General features: G+C 50.7%; 2 long non-coding RNA genes across 2 annotated transcripts in view; one reads left to right on the plus strand and one right to left on the minus strand.

Moving 5' to 3' along the window:
* Positions 1-1,241: 1,241 nt before the first annotated feature.
* LOC144732964 (uncharacterized) lies at positions 1,242-5,021 on the minus strand. Its single transcript, XR_013588288.1, has 4 exons — positions 4,101-5,021; positions 2,493-3,199; positions 2,091-2,407; positions 1,242-1,706 (listed from the first exon to the last, which is right to left on the minus strand). It is a non-coding gene; the product is annotated as an uncharacterized LOC144732964 (long non-coding RNA).
* The window catches only part of LOC144732965 (uncharacterized), a 62,925-nt gene continuing 53,529 nt past the window's right edge, over positions 4,035-13,430 (plus strand). The window contains exons 1-2 of the long non-coding RNA XR_013588289.1: positions 4,035-6,333; positions 6,708-6,768. This is a non-coding gene — a long non-coding RNA (uncharacterized LOC144732965). The remainder of the gene's footprint in view (positions 6,334-6,707; positions 6,769-13,430) is intronic.

The raw sequence follows: 13,430 nt of genomic DNA on the forward strand, positions 1-13,430 counted from the left end.
TCTTAGCTAGAGCCCTGGACTCCCCTGGTTCGCCGTCCTTATCAGGGCCGAACAGGACCGAGCCAGCGGCGTGGTCCCGAGATCCAGAGCCGGTGCTCCTGTCAGCGCTGGTCTGGGACTCAGGGTACCGGGCCCGACTTACCAGTGTCGGGCCAGATAGCCTCCCCTAGCCCGTTAGAGGAGGACTAGGAGGCAGGCTAGAAAGTAGCTAGCGCGTGTATCCCCAGCTAGCCGGGTGAGGGGGCCGACACCCCCTCTAGAGTTGTATGCCACAACCGTGCTGTGTGTAATAAACCCGTGTGCCTCCAACTCCGGCGTCCAAGAGTCGTGAACTCTACTACACACGTGTAGAGGAGTAAAATGGGGACGTGACGTCATGTGTGCCGTTCAGTGTGATGACGTCACGTCTCCTAGAGTACTTAAGGGAGACCCCGTGATGAAAGCGGGGTCACTGTGGGAACGGGTAGAGTACGAAGGGTGAAGAGGGAACCAGGGGTAGAGAGGGATCGAGTAGTGAGTCTGGGGAGAAGCCGGTGGTAGCCGATAGAGGTGCTCTCTCCGGTCGGTGGAGTCGGCAGAGTCCCCGATCCGACATGAGAGAGACCGGAGCTAGCCGGGCAGGGACCAGAACTCAGTGTAGGACCCCTAGCCCCTTGGAGTTGTGTACCTTTGTGTGTATTGTGAAGTCTTTAATAAACCCTTGGCGAAAACCCATAAGGTACCTCCGTCTCCGAGTGCGTCCGTGGGAACTCCTCAACACACGTACACACCACACACAATGAAATAAATATAAACTAGAACGACTTCCAGGGATGGGCAAAGATCGAGGAATCTCTTTCAATGGAGCGAGTTAAGTGTATTCGATTCAACATCTCTCTGTCCGTCTGTGTCTCTGTTCCCCTCTGTGTCTCTCTCTCTGCCTGTCTCTGTGTCTATGTCGTCTCTGTATATCTGTGTTCCTCTTGTCTGTCTGTCTGCCTGTCTTGTCTGTCTGTGTGTGTCTATCAGCGTCTGTCCAACCGTAATCAACGACTGTCAGTAGCAGCAGGCGCCCGTTCAACTCCCAGGACTGCACGCCACTCAAACTTGCTCCCAACACACAAAGACAAAGATCCCCCGTATAGCCAGAGGTGTAAAAAGTACTCAAAAATGTTACTCAAGTAAAGTACAAGTACTTGAGTATTAAAGAAGTAAAAGTAACAACAAGAATGAAAACTAGAGATTTTTGTTTAAGCTTTTAATCTCAAAAAACATTAAATGAAATGCATACAATGTTTTATCCTGCTTTAGAACTGTTTGTATTTAATCATCAAACTATAAGTCTATCTAATGCCAGTATGCAACATGCTACTCAAAGTTGTCAAACCTCAGATTTAACTTAAGCAGAAGATGATTTTCAAAATTGTGAGTGTCAAGCCTAGCTCTTTTGGGGCTGAAAAACAATCCTGCAGTGCTGAAAAGCCTCTCACAGGCAGCCGATGCAGGAAGAGGTGTATTAGTCTTGATAGAGAGGCTGCAAATAGCAGGGAACGTGAGCAGAGACTCCCTGGTGTCTGAAACACAGGCCAGATATCCATCCAACTCTTTGCTGGCTTCATGTGTTGTCGGTTTCAAAGAAGCGAAAAAATCTTCATCATCAGATGAACTGTTGGCCAATTCCTTATTGTGGTCCAAAGGCTCCAGATGCACTCTGATGTAGCCCATGCCTACAAGCAGAGTAAGCAGACACAAAGAAAGGTTTGGTTGAGGGGCTTCTGACTGGGAACAAACTTTATGGATTTTGTCATTAACTACATTTACGTGCAGTCATCTACATCTAAATGTCTAAAATCATGCAAATCCCTTATTTTAGCATAAATTCTAACAGCATTTCCAAGCCACATATGATACGAGAGTTTTGTTTCACGAAACATTGAGGGATAACTACAACCTGCTGCAAGTATACTATACATCAATATTCATATTGAGATCACAGCCAAAGATCGGATCATAATATTCCTAAAAAGTGCAAAAAAATAGGAAATATTGGTATGGCTCAAATGTTGCCCATATTAGAATTCGTCAAGTGTATGTTGCTTGCATTCATTTACCTCGTTTTATGATGGTTTCATCATTTGTCCAAGAGGTCCGAAATTTAGGGAGAAGGATGGCAGCTGCGATGATCTCAGGATCTTCAAACATATGCTTGAATCGTGTTTGGATTCCTTGTTGTAGGGCATCCACAAGTGGGTCACAGTACCTGAGAGAATGGTGAAGTCGCTGAAGTTTCAAGCTTAACTGATGGACACTAGGCAGCAGCCACCCCAGCTGTGTATTCGTTTCCGCTTGCAAGATGTCGAGTACTTTTGCAACTGGACGCATTGTGTTGGCCCACTCTGTCAGGAACAGCATTTCTGCTGGATTAAACCTACAGGAGAAATCGGCATAATCAAAGAGTATACAACAACAACAACCCACATTTGTTTACATCAATAGAGGGGAAAAACACTTACATTGGAACCTCAAGAGAGGTGCATATATTCCTAAGTGCGCCTTCTCCTGCTTCTTTGCAAATTTGAAGAATTCTGTCAACAGCCATAAAAGTTGACTTCCACCGCGTTTGGTTTGGCCTTAAAAGCTGAAGCCTGCTTTTTGCTTCAACAGCTTAAGCTGCTAGAGCCGATTGGCTGCTTTTATTCCATAAAGCTTGGCATTTGCCAAAGACAGATCTGTAGAGTTTCTTGTAGTGTTCATTTGAGAGAGCTTTTCGGGCATCAACGCTTGAGACTAGGTTAAGTAAGTGACAGGCACACTTTTCCAGGACTCGACCAATGAATGACTATCTACGTGCAGTCCAACAATCCGTTGTGGTTGCAATCCATTCAACTTCACTCATGGCAGCAGTCACTTTCTGTTTCATGATCAGAGCAGCTTCAGCTATCTTGGAGCGTAAAGTAGGCCTTGTAATGACAGAAATGCCAGGCTGCAGTGTACTAATCAGCTCTTTAAATGATGGCAAATCAACAGTGCTGAAAGGATGAGTCCTTGAATGATGTACCTTAATATAGCTTTGTTCACGGTGACTGGAGACACATGTTTGACTGGGAAAACTGAGTCAACTTTCAGTTGCTTACTGCTGGAAGCCATGGGTGGAGGTCCCGATCTTTCTCTTCTGTGCTGTCAATTTAGAGTAGTTTTTGAGGTGATTTGGGTGCATTCTCTGTAAAAACAACAAATAAATATTTATATTCAATATAAATGTAACAATTACACATGCACTCTCTGATTACAGCATTAATAAAACTGACATTTGCATCCAATTGCACACTTTATAATGTTAGATACTTGTTGATTTTAGAAATACAGTAGCATTTAGTGACTATCAAACATTAATTTTATTTCTGATTATATTGACAAAAAAACAGGACTGTAAGGCTGACATGACAGGGTGAATTGATTTCATTACATTAGTTTTGACGGTAACACTTTACAATAAGGTTCGTTAGTTAACTACATTAGTTAACATGAACTAATAATGAACTGCACGTATACAGCATTTATTAATCTTTGTTCATGTTAATTTCAACATTTACTAATACTTTATTAAAATCTTGTTAACATTAGTTAATGCACTGTGAACTAACATGAACAAACAATGAACAGCTGTATTTCTATTAACTAACGTTAACAAAGATTAACAGATACAGTAACAAATGTATTGCTCATGGTTAGTTAATGTTAGTTAATACATTAACTAATGAACCTTATTGTAAAGTGTTACCGTTTTGACAATGCAACATGATGTTTGGTAATTATTAAAAATTTCTCGCTTGGTTTTCTTGTGTTGTGCATGAATTCAAACACAATGAGAGCACGGAACGATAATGATGATTCAAAGCAATACTGCTATAGGCGCCAAATTTCCCGTGGACCTAACGTTACCATAGCAAATCATTTACAGACAATTACAAATGCATTTTAGCATTTTATTACGTGAGCCTGGTATTGTCAATCGCATGCATTAGTGAAAATAGGCCTACTAGACATATAAAAGGCGCGCCGTCAAGGTCAAAACATGCACAAAAAAACTATCAGTAAAACAAAATACTTAACGTACCTACCTCAATATGCTTCCTTAAGTTTGATGGCGAACTTTTGAAGGCCGATATTTCCTTATAAAGCGGGAGACAAAGGACACATTTCATCTTGAATGAATCCTTATTAATACCACAAAAAAAAGATTTCGCTAAGATACGGCCACGGGTGCTCTTGATCCTGTGGCTGATTTTGGACTGTGCTCGCAGCTGAATCACGTTCTTCCTCCATTTTCTTCCACTGATTGACTGTTATAATTTCTCTAATTTCCAGGTCAAGGTGCTGTGCATTGTGGTAATAGATGTGACATGACGTCACTTCCAAAGGACCAATGAACATGTCTGACCAATTTCATGTAATGTGAAAACGATTTTCATAGGCAGAATAAATAACATTTAAATTAAACTGGGCATCAGTGCAATTCAATTGGTTTGGTAATAGCAAGGGAAAATAGAATGAAGTGATCTCCAAAAAATAAGTACTTTTTGACTGTAGATAAAATTGTAAGGAGTAAAAAGTACTTTTTTTTCTAAAAAAATGTAATTAAGTAAAAGTATTGATTTTTATTCGTACTCAAGTAAAGTAAAAATCCCCAAAAATAATACTTAAGTACAGTAATCAAGTAAAATTACTCAAGTACTTTACACCTCTGCGTATAGCCTTAACATACTGTAGGGGCAAGTGCTGTTAGCGAGCACCTATTAAGGGTGGGACGGCACACGAGGGGGTGGGTGGCCAGCACCACGCCCGGCCGCCTTTGTCTCCCTAGTGGCGATGTTTACACACAGAACAGGGTACTCGTTTGAGGCTGAGTCGACGTAGGGGAGGCTCAGGACCGGTTTAGAAAGTCGTCACTGGCGGTGTTGGCCACGAGCGGGAATGGAACTCGGCTGGTCGGGTGCGGAGCGCAGCGTTCACCACGACACTGCCGCTCCCTTCTGTCAACAAACTTGAACTCTGACTCCGCTCTCTGACGTCACCGCTCAGCGTGACCTCATCGGCGTCAAACGCCAGGGAGAGATGTACCTCGCTAGTAACGTCATGTCACCACCCCCCGACCACCGTGCTCTTGAGCGTGACGTTACCTCCGCTCGGCCGCTGCCGATATCTGTTCCAGTGCCAATCCTTATTTGGGCAAAGCTATGCCCGGTGACTGGCGCCTCATTAACATAATGTATCGTGAAAGCCGTCGCGAGTTTATTGCGACGGTTTCAGCACCCACGCCCCATCTCTTGTGCACCAGATCTTATTTATTCACGATGTACTTACAAAAAAATACGCAGATTACCTGCTGGATCTCCTCTCTGTTTTAAAGAACAAATTTGACCTAAGGTCTACACTCATTTACCAGCTTCATATTCCCTATTGCCGTAGATATACTGGAGGAAGGGCCTTTGCTATTGATGCCCCCAGGGTCTGGAATGCTGTTGCCAATAAATTGAAACTTGAGTCACTACCTATGAGATCTTCACCCAAAACTGCTCTAGAGGAGTTGTACACCCCTAGCTGCCAGTGCTATTCAGTGGCCTAAAATAAAATGTTTCGCTCCGGATGATCGCTACAAAGTATGATCTGTGTTTTGATTTAGTGTGCTGATCTTAAAGGTGCATTGAAAAATTATAATACTCCGATTGATGCTCCTGCTGTTGTGGAGTGACTCATGCAGCCAGCTATGGCTGCAGGGTTTTGGTAGTACATGTTGTTTATGCCATTTATTGTGAAAATTCCGTCACAGTTCCTATGATCACTGTTTCATTGCTTTCATGGCATTATTTTGGTGATTTCGAAAAGTGTATTGGTTTAGCCATGTTTGTTTGTTATAGTACATAGTTAGACTGATGGCATTAATCTAAGTTGTCTTGTGGTTGTTGTTGGTTGTTTGACTTACATCCCACTGGGATTTTTGCACACAGCGTTGGTGTACAGTGCTTTTTCTGCAATATTTTGCTGTCTTTTCTCGTATTTTCTGTTTGCACTCAGTCACATATTCACTTTAAGATGTTTTTTTGTTCATGTTTATGTTTTTTGTTTGTTGCGGTTGCACCCGATTCAAGAGCCGAATGGCTCACAGGGCTACACCTAATAAATGAACATGAACTTGATCCCTCGACATATGGGCTGGGCTCATTAACATAAGTTAAGACCCACTCGTTGTGGGAGGGCAGTGTCCTGTACCCCGCAAGTGACGTCATGTCACCTGCCGCGTGACGTCGCGAGGTAACAGGAAGCTGCCGCTCCTCGCGTGCACTAAAATCCGAGGTGAGAAATTCTCATCGCGGTTGTGGCGGTGGTTGTTGTTGTTTGTGGTGGTTGTTGTTTGTGGTGGTTGTTGTTTGTGGTGGTTGGTGGTTGTGGTGGTGGTTGTTGTTGTTTGTGGTGGTTGTTTGTGGTGGTTGTGGTTGTTGTCTACCAAGGTCGATCCTCGCTCTCTCGTAGGGGTGTCAATTGAGTAGCAGCGAGCATGGAAGCGATGTCCCGGTTGGATCTTACAACCCGGGGCCTAGCCACACAGGGCCTTGCCTCCTGCCCTTGCCTGCTTTAATTATCTTGCTTAAGTTCAATTTGTCACGACCTGGCTCACTACTTTGTAACTTTTTTTAAATATTCACACATATTTTTTTTCATTTTACCAGGCCAAGCCAACCTGAGCTATACCGCTCTTGTCTTCAGAAGCGACCTGCCCACAACAACAAGGTGAGGCTTTGTCAACAGCGTGGTGGTGTTCACTCTAGACGCGTGGCGGTGTTCACTCTAGACACGTGGTGGTGTTCACTCTAGACGCGTGGTGGTGTTCACTCTAGACACGTGGCGGTGTTCACTCTAGACGCGTGGCGGTGTTCACTCTAGACGCGTGGCGGTGTTCACTCTAGACACGTGGCGGTGTTCACTCTGGACGTGTGGTGGTGTTCACTCTAGACGCGTGGCGGTGTTCACTCTGGACGTGTGGCGGTGTTCACTCTAGACGCGTGGCGGTGTTCACTCTGGACGCATGGCGGTGTTCACTCTAGACGTGTGGCGGTGTTCACTCTGGGCACGTGGCGGTGTTAACTCTAGACGCGTGGCGGTGTTCACTCTAGACGCGTGGTGGTGTTCATTCTGGACACATGGCAGTGTTCACTCTAGACACGTGGCTGTGTTCACTCTAGACGTGTGGTGGTGTTCACTCTAGACACGTGTTCACTCTAGACGTGTGGTGGTGTTCACTCTAGACGCGTGGCGGTGTTCACTCTAGACGCGTGGTGGTGTTCACTCTAGATGCTTGGCGGTGTTCACTCTAGACGCTTGGCGGTGTTCACTCTAGACGCGTGGAGGTGTTCACTCTAGACGCGTGGCGGTGTTCACTCTAGACGCGTGGCGGTGTTCACTCTAGACGCGTGGTGGTGTTCACTCTAGATGCTTGGTGGTGTTCACTCTAGACACGTGGTGGTGTTCACTCTAGACGCGTGGTGGTGTACACTCTAGACGCGTGGGGTGTACACTCTAGACGCGTGGCGGTGTTCACTCTGGATGCGTGGCGGTGTTCACTCTGGACGCGTGGTGGTGTTCATTCTGGACGCGTGGCGGTGTTCACTCTGGATGCGTGGCGGTGTTCACTCTAGACGCGTGGCGGTGTTCACTCTAGATGCGTGACGGTGTTCACTCTAGACGCGTGGCGGAGTTCACTCTGGACGCGTGGCGGTGTTCACTCTGGACGCGTGGTGGTGTTCATTCTGGACGCGTGGCGGTGTTCACTCTGGATGCGTGGCGGTGTTCACTCTAGACGCGTGGCGGTGTTCACTCTAGATGCGTGATGGTGTTCACTCTAGACGCGTGACGGAGTTCACTCTGGACGCGTGGCGGTGTTCACTCTGGACGCGTGGCGGTGTTCACTCTGGACGCGTGGCGGTGTTCACTCTGGACGCGTGGCGGTGTTCACTCTAGATGCGTGGCAGTGTTCACTCTGGATGCGTGGCGGTGTTCACTCTGGACGCGTGGCGGTGTTCACTCTGGACGCGTGGCGGTGTTCACTCTAGACGTGTGGCGGTGTTCACTCTGGGCGTGTGGCGGTGTTCACTCTAGATGCATGGCGGTGTTCACTCTGGACGCGTGGCGGTGTTCACTCTGGACGCGTGGTGGTGTTCACTCTAGACATGTGGTGGTATTCACTCTGGACGCGTGGCGGTGTTCACTCTAGACGTGTGGCGGTGTTCACTCTGGGCATGTGGCGGTGTTCACTCTAGACGCGTGGCGGTGTTCACTCTAGACGCGTGGCGGTGTTCACTTTAGACGCGTGGCGGTGTTCACTCTAGACGCGTGGCGGTGTTCACTCTAGACGCGTGGCGGTGTTCACTCTGGACGCGTGGCGGTGTTCACTCTGGACGCGTGGCGGTGTTTATTCTGGACGCGTGGCTGTGTTCACTCTAGACGCGTGGCGGTGTTCACTCTAGACGCGTGACGGTGTTCACTCTAGACGCGTGGCGGAGTTCACTCTAGACGTGTGGCGGTGTTCACTCTGGACGCGTGGCGGTGTTCACTCTGGACGCGTGGCGGTGTTCACTCAAGACGCGTGGCGGTGTTCACTCTGGAAGCGTGGCGGTGTTCACTCTGGACGCGTGGCGGTGTTCACTCTGGACGCGTGGCGGTGTTCACTCTGGACGCGTGGCGGTGTTCACTCTGGACGCGTGGCGGTGTTCACTCTAGTCGTGTGGTGGTGTTCACTCTAGATGCTTGGTGGTGTTCACTCTAGACATGTGGTGGTGTTCACTCTAGACACGTGGTGGTGTTCACTCTAGACGCGTGGTGGTGTACACTCTAGACGCGTGGGGTGTACACTCTAGACGCGTGGCGGTGTTCACTCTGGATGCGTGGCGGTGTTCACTCTGGACGCGTGGTGGTGTTCATTCTGGACGCGTGGTGGTGTTCACTCTGGATGCGTGGCGGTGTTCACTCTAGACGCGTGGCGGTGTTCACTCTAGATGCGTGACGGTGTTCACTCTAGACGCGTGGCGGAGTTCACTCTAGACGTATGGTGGTGTTCACTCTGGACGCGTGGTGGTGTTCACTCTGGTCGCGTGGCGGTGTTCACTCAAGACGCGTGGCTGTGTTCACTCTGGACGCGTGGCGGTGTTCACTCTGGACGCATGGCGGTGTTCACTCTGGACGCGTGGTGGTGTTCACTCTGGTCGCGTGGCGGTGTTCACTCAAGACGCGTGGCGGAGTTCACTCTGGACGCATGGCGGTGTTCACTCTGGACGCGTGGCGGTGTTCACTCTGGACGCGTGGCGGTGTTCACTCTGGACGCGTGGCGGTGTTCACTCTGGACGCGTGGCGGTGTTCACTCTGGACGCGTGGCGGTGTTCACTCTGGACGCGTGGCGGTGTTCACTCTAGTCGTGTGGCGGTGTTCACTCTGGGCATGTGGCAGTGTTCACTCTAAACGCGTGGCGGTGTTCACTCTGGACGCGTGGTGGTGTTCACTCTAGACATGTGGTGGTATTCACTCTGGACGCGTGGCGGTGTTCACTCTAGACGTGTGGCGGTGTTCACTCTGGGCATGTGGCGGTGTTCACTCTAGACGCGTGGCGGTATTCATTCTGGACGCGTGGTGGTGTTCACTCTAGACATGTGGTGGTATTCACTCTGGACGTGTGGTGGTGTTCACTCTAGACGCGTGGCGGTGTTCAATCTGGACACGTGGCGGTGTTCACTCTAGACGTGTGGCGGTGTTCACTCTGGACACGTGGCAGTGTTCACTCTGGACACGTGGCGGTGTTCACTCTAGACACGTGGCTGTGTTCACACTAGACGCGTGGTGGTGTTCACTCTAGACACGTGTTCACTCTAGACGCGTGGTGGTGTTCACTCTAGTCGCGTGGTGGTGTTCACTCTAGATGCTTGGCGGTGTTCACTCTAGATGCGTGGTGGTATTCACTCTAGACGCGTGGTGGGGTGTTCACTCTAGACGCGTGGCGGTGTTCACTTTGGATGCATGGTGGTGTTCACTCTAGACGCGTGGCGGTGTTCACTCTAGATGCTTGGCGGTGTTCACTCTAGATGCGTGGTGGTTTTCACTCTAGTCGCGTGGTGGTGTTCACTCTTGATGCTTGGCGGTGTTCACTCTAGACGCGTGGCGGTGTTCACTCTAGACGCGTGGCGGTGTTCACTCTAGACGCGTGGCGGTGTTCACTCTAGACGCTTAGTGGTGTTCACTCTAGATGCGTGGTGGTGTTCACTCTAGACGCGTGGTGCTGTACACTCTAGACGCGTGGGGTGTTCACTTTAGACGCGTGGCGGTGTTCACTCTAGATGCGTGGCGGTGTTCACTTTAGATGCGTGGCGGTGTTCACTCTAGACACGTGGCGGTGTTCACTCTAGACGCGTGGCGGTGTTCACTCTGGACGCGTGGCGGTGTTCACTGGACGCGTGGCGGTGTTCACTCTAGACGCGTGGTGGTGTTCACTCTAGACGCGCGACGGTGTTCACTCTAGACGCGTGGCGGAGTTCACTCTAGACGTGTGGCGGAGTTCACTCTGGACGCATGGCGGTGTTCACTCTGGACGCGTGGCGGTGTTCACTCTGGACGCGTGGCGGTGTTCACTCTGGACGCGTGGCGGTGTTCACTCTGGACGCGTGGCGGTGTTCACTCTGGACGCGTGGCGGTGTTCACTCTAGTCGTGTGGCGGTGTTCACTCTGGGCATGTGGCGGTGTTCACTCTAAACGCGTGGCGGTGTTCACTCTGGACGCGTGGTGGTGTTCACTCTAGACATGTGGTGGTATTCACTCTGGACGCGTGGCGGTGTTCACTCTAGACGTGTGGCGGTGTTCACTCTGGGCATGTGGCGGTGTTCACTCTAGACGCGTGGCGGTATTCATTCTGCACGCGTGGTGGTGTTCACTCTAGACATGTGGTGGTATTCACTCTGGACGTGTGGTGGTGTTCACTCTAGACGCGTGGCGGTGTTCAATCTGGACACGTGGCGGTGTTCACTCTAGACGTGTGGCGGTGTTCACTCTGGACACGTGGCAGTGTTCACTCTGGACACGTGGCGGTGTTCACTCTAGACACGTGGCTGTTCACACTAGACGCTTGGTGGTGTTCACTCTAGACACGTGTTCACTCTAGACGCGTGGTGGTGTTCACTCTAGTCGCGTGGTGGTGTTCACTCTAGATGCTTGGCGGTGTTCACTCTAGATGCGTGGTGGTATTCACTCTAGACGCGTGGTGGGGTGTTCACTCTAGACGCGTGGCGGTGTTCACTTTGGATGCATGGTGGTGTTCACTCTAGACGCGTGGCGGTGTTCACTCTAGATGCTTGGCGGTGTTCACTCTAGATGCGTGGTGGTTTTCACTCTAGTCGCGTGGTGGTGTTCACTCTTGATGCTTGGCGGTGTTCACTCTAGACGCGTGGCGGTGTTCACTCTAGACGCGTGGCGGTGTTCACTCTAGACGCGTGGCGGTGTTCACTCTAGACGCTTAGTGGTGTTCACTCTAGATGCGTGGTGGTGTTCACTCTAGACGCGTGGTGCTGTACACTCTAGACGCGTGGGGTGTTCACTTTAGACGCGTGGCTGTGTTCACTCTAGATGCGTGGCGGTGTTCACTTTAGACGCGTGGCGGTGTTCACTCTAGACGCATGGCGGTGTTCACTCTAGACGCGTGGCGGTGTTCACTCTGGACGCGTGGCGGTGTTCACTGGACGCGTGGCGGTGTTCACTCTAGACGCGTGGTGGTGTTCACTCTAGACGCGCGACGGTGTTCACTCTAGACGCGTGGCGGAGTTCACTCTAGACGTGTGGCGGTGTTCACTCTGGATGCGTGGCGGTGTTCACTCTGGACGCGTGGCGGTGTTCACTCAAGACGCGTGGCGGTGTTCACTCTGGACGCATGGCGGTGTTCACTCTGGACGCGTGGCGGTGTTCACTCTGGACGCGTGGCGGTGTTCACTCTGGACGGGTGGCGGTGTTCACTCTGGACGCGTGGCGGTGTTCACTCTGGACGCGTGGCGGTGTTCACTCTGGACGCGTGGCGGTGTTCACTCTGGACGCATGGCGGTGTTCACTCTGGACGCGTGGCGGTGTTCACTCTGGACGCGTGGCGGTGTTCACTCTGGACGCGTGGCGGTGTTCACTCTGGGCATGTGGCGGTGTTCACTCTAGACGCGTGGCGGTGTTCAATCTGGACGCGTGGCGGTGTTCACTCTAGACGTGTGGCGGTGTTCACTCTGGGCATGTGGCGGTGTTCACTCTAGATGCTTGGCGGTGTTCACTCTAGATGCATGGTGGTGTTCACTCTAGTCGCGTGGTGGTGTTCACTCTTGATGCTTGGCGGTGTTCACTCTAGACGCGTAGCGGTGTTCACTTTTGATGCTTGGCAGTGTTCACTCTAGATGCGTGGTGGTGTTCACTCTAGTCGCGTGGTGGTGTTCACTCTTGATGCTTGGCGGTGTTCACTCTAGACGCGTGGCGGTGTTCACTCTAGATGCGTGGCGGTGTTCACTCTAGACGCGTGGCGGTTTTCACTCTAGACGCTTAGTGGTGTTCACTCTAGACGCGTGGCGGTGTTCACTCTAGACGCTTAGTGGTGTTCACTCTAGAAGCGTGGTGGTGTTCACTCTAGACGCGTGGTGCTGTATACTCTAGACGCGTGGGGTGTTCACTTTAGACGTGTGGCGGTGTTCACTCTAGACGCGTGGCGGAGTTCACTCTAGACGTGTGTCGGTGTTCACTCTGGATGCGTGGCGGTGTTCACTCAAGACGCGTGGCGGTGTTCACTCTGGACGCATGGCGGTGTTCACTCTGGACGCGTGGCGGTGTTCACTCTGGACGCGTGGCGGTGTTCACTCTGGACGGGTGGCGGTGTTCACTCTGGACGCGTGGCGGTGTTCAATCTGGACGCGTGGCGGTGTTCACTCTGGACGCGTGGCGGTGTTCACTCTGGACGCATGGCGGTGTTCACTCTGGACGCGTGGCGGTGTTCACTCTGGACGCGTGGCGGTGTTCACTCTGGATGCGTGGCGGTGTTCACTCTGGGCATGTGGCGGTGTTCACTCTAGACGCGTGGCGGTGTTCAATCTGGACGCGTGGCGGTGTTCACTCTAGACGTGTGGCGGTGTTCACTCTGGGCATGTGGCGGTGTTCACTCTAGATGCTTGGCGGTGTTCACTCTGGGCATGTGGCGGTGTTCACTCTAGACGCGTGGCGGTGTTCAATCTGGACGCGTGGCGGTGTTCACTCTAGACGTGTGGCAGTGTTCACTCTGGGCATGTGGCGGTGTTCACTCTAGATGCTTGGCGGTGTTCACTCTAGATGCGTGGTGGTGTTCACTCTAGTCGCATGGTGGTGTTCACTCTTGATGCTTGGCGGTGTTCACTCTGGAC

This window comes from Lampetra planeri, chromosome 45 (assembly GCF_965212315.1).
Source record: "Lampetra planeri chromosome 45, kcLamPlan1.2.h2, whole genome shotgun sequence".
Classification (NCBI taxonomy): Eukaryota; Metazoa; Chordata; class Hyperoartia; order Petromyzontiformes; family Petromyzontidae; genus Lampetra; species Lampetra planeri.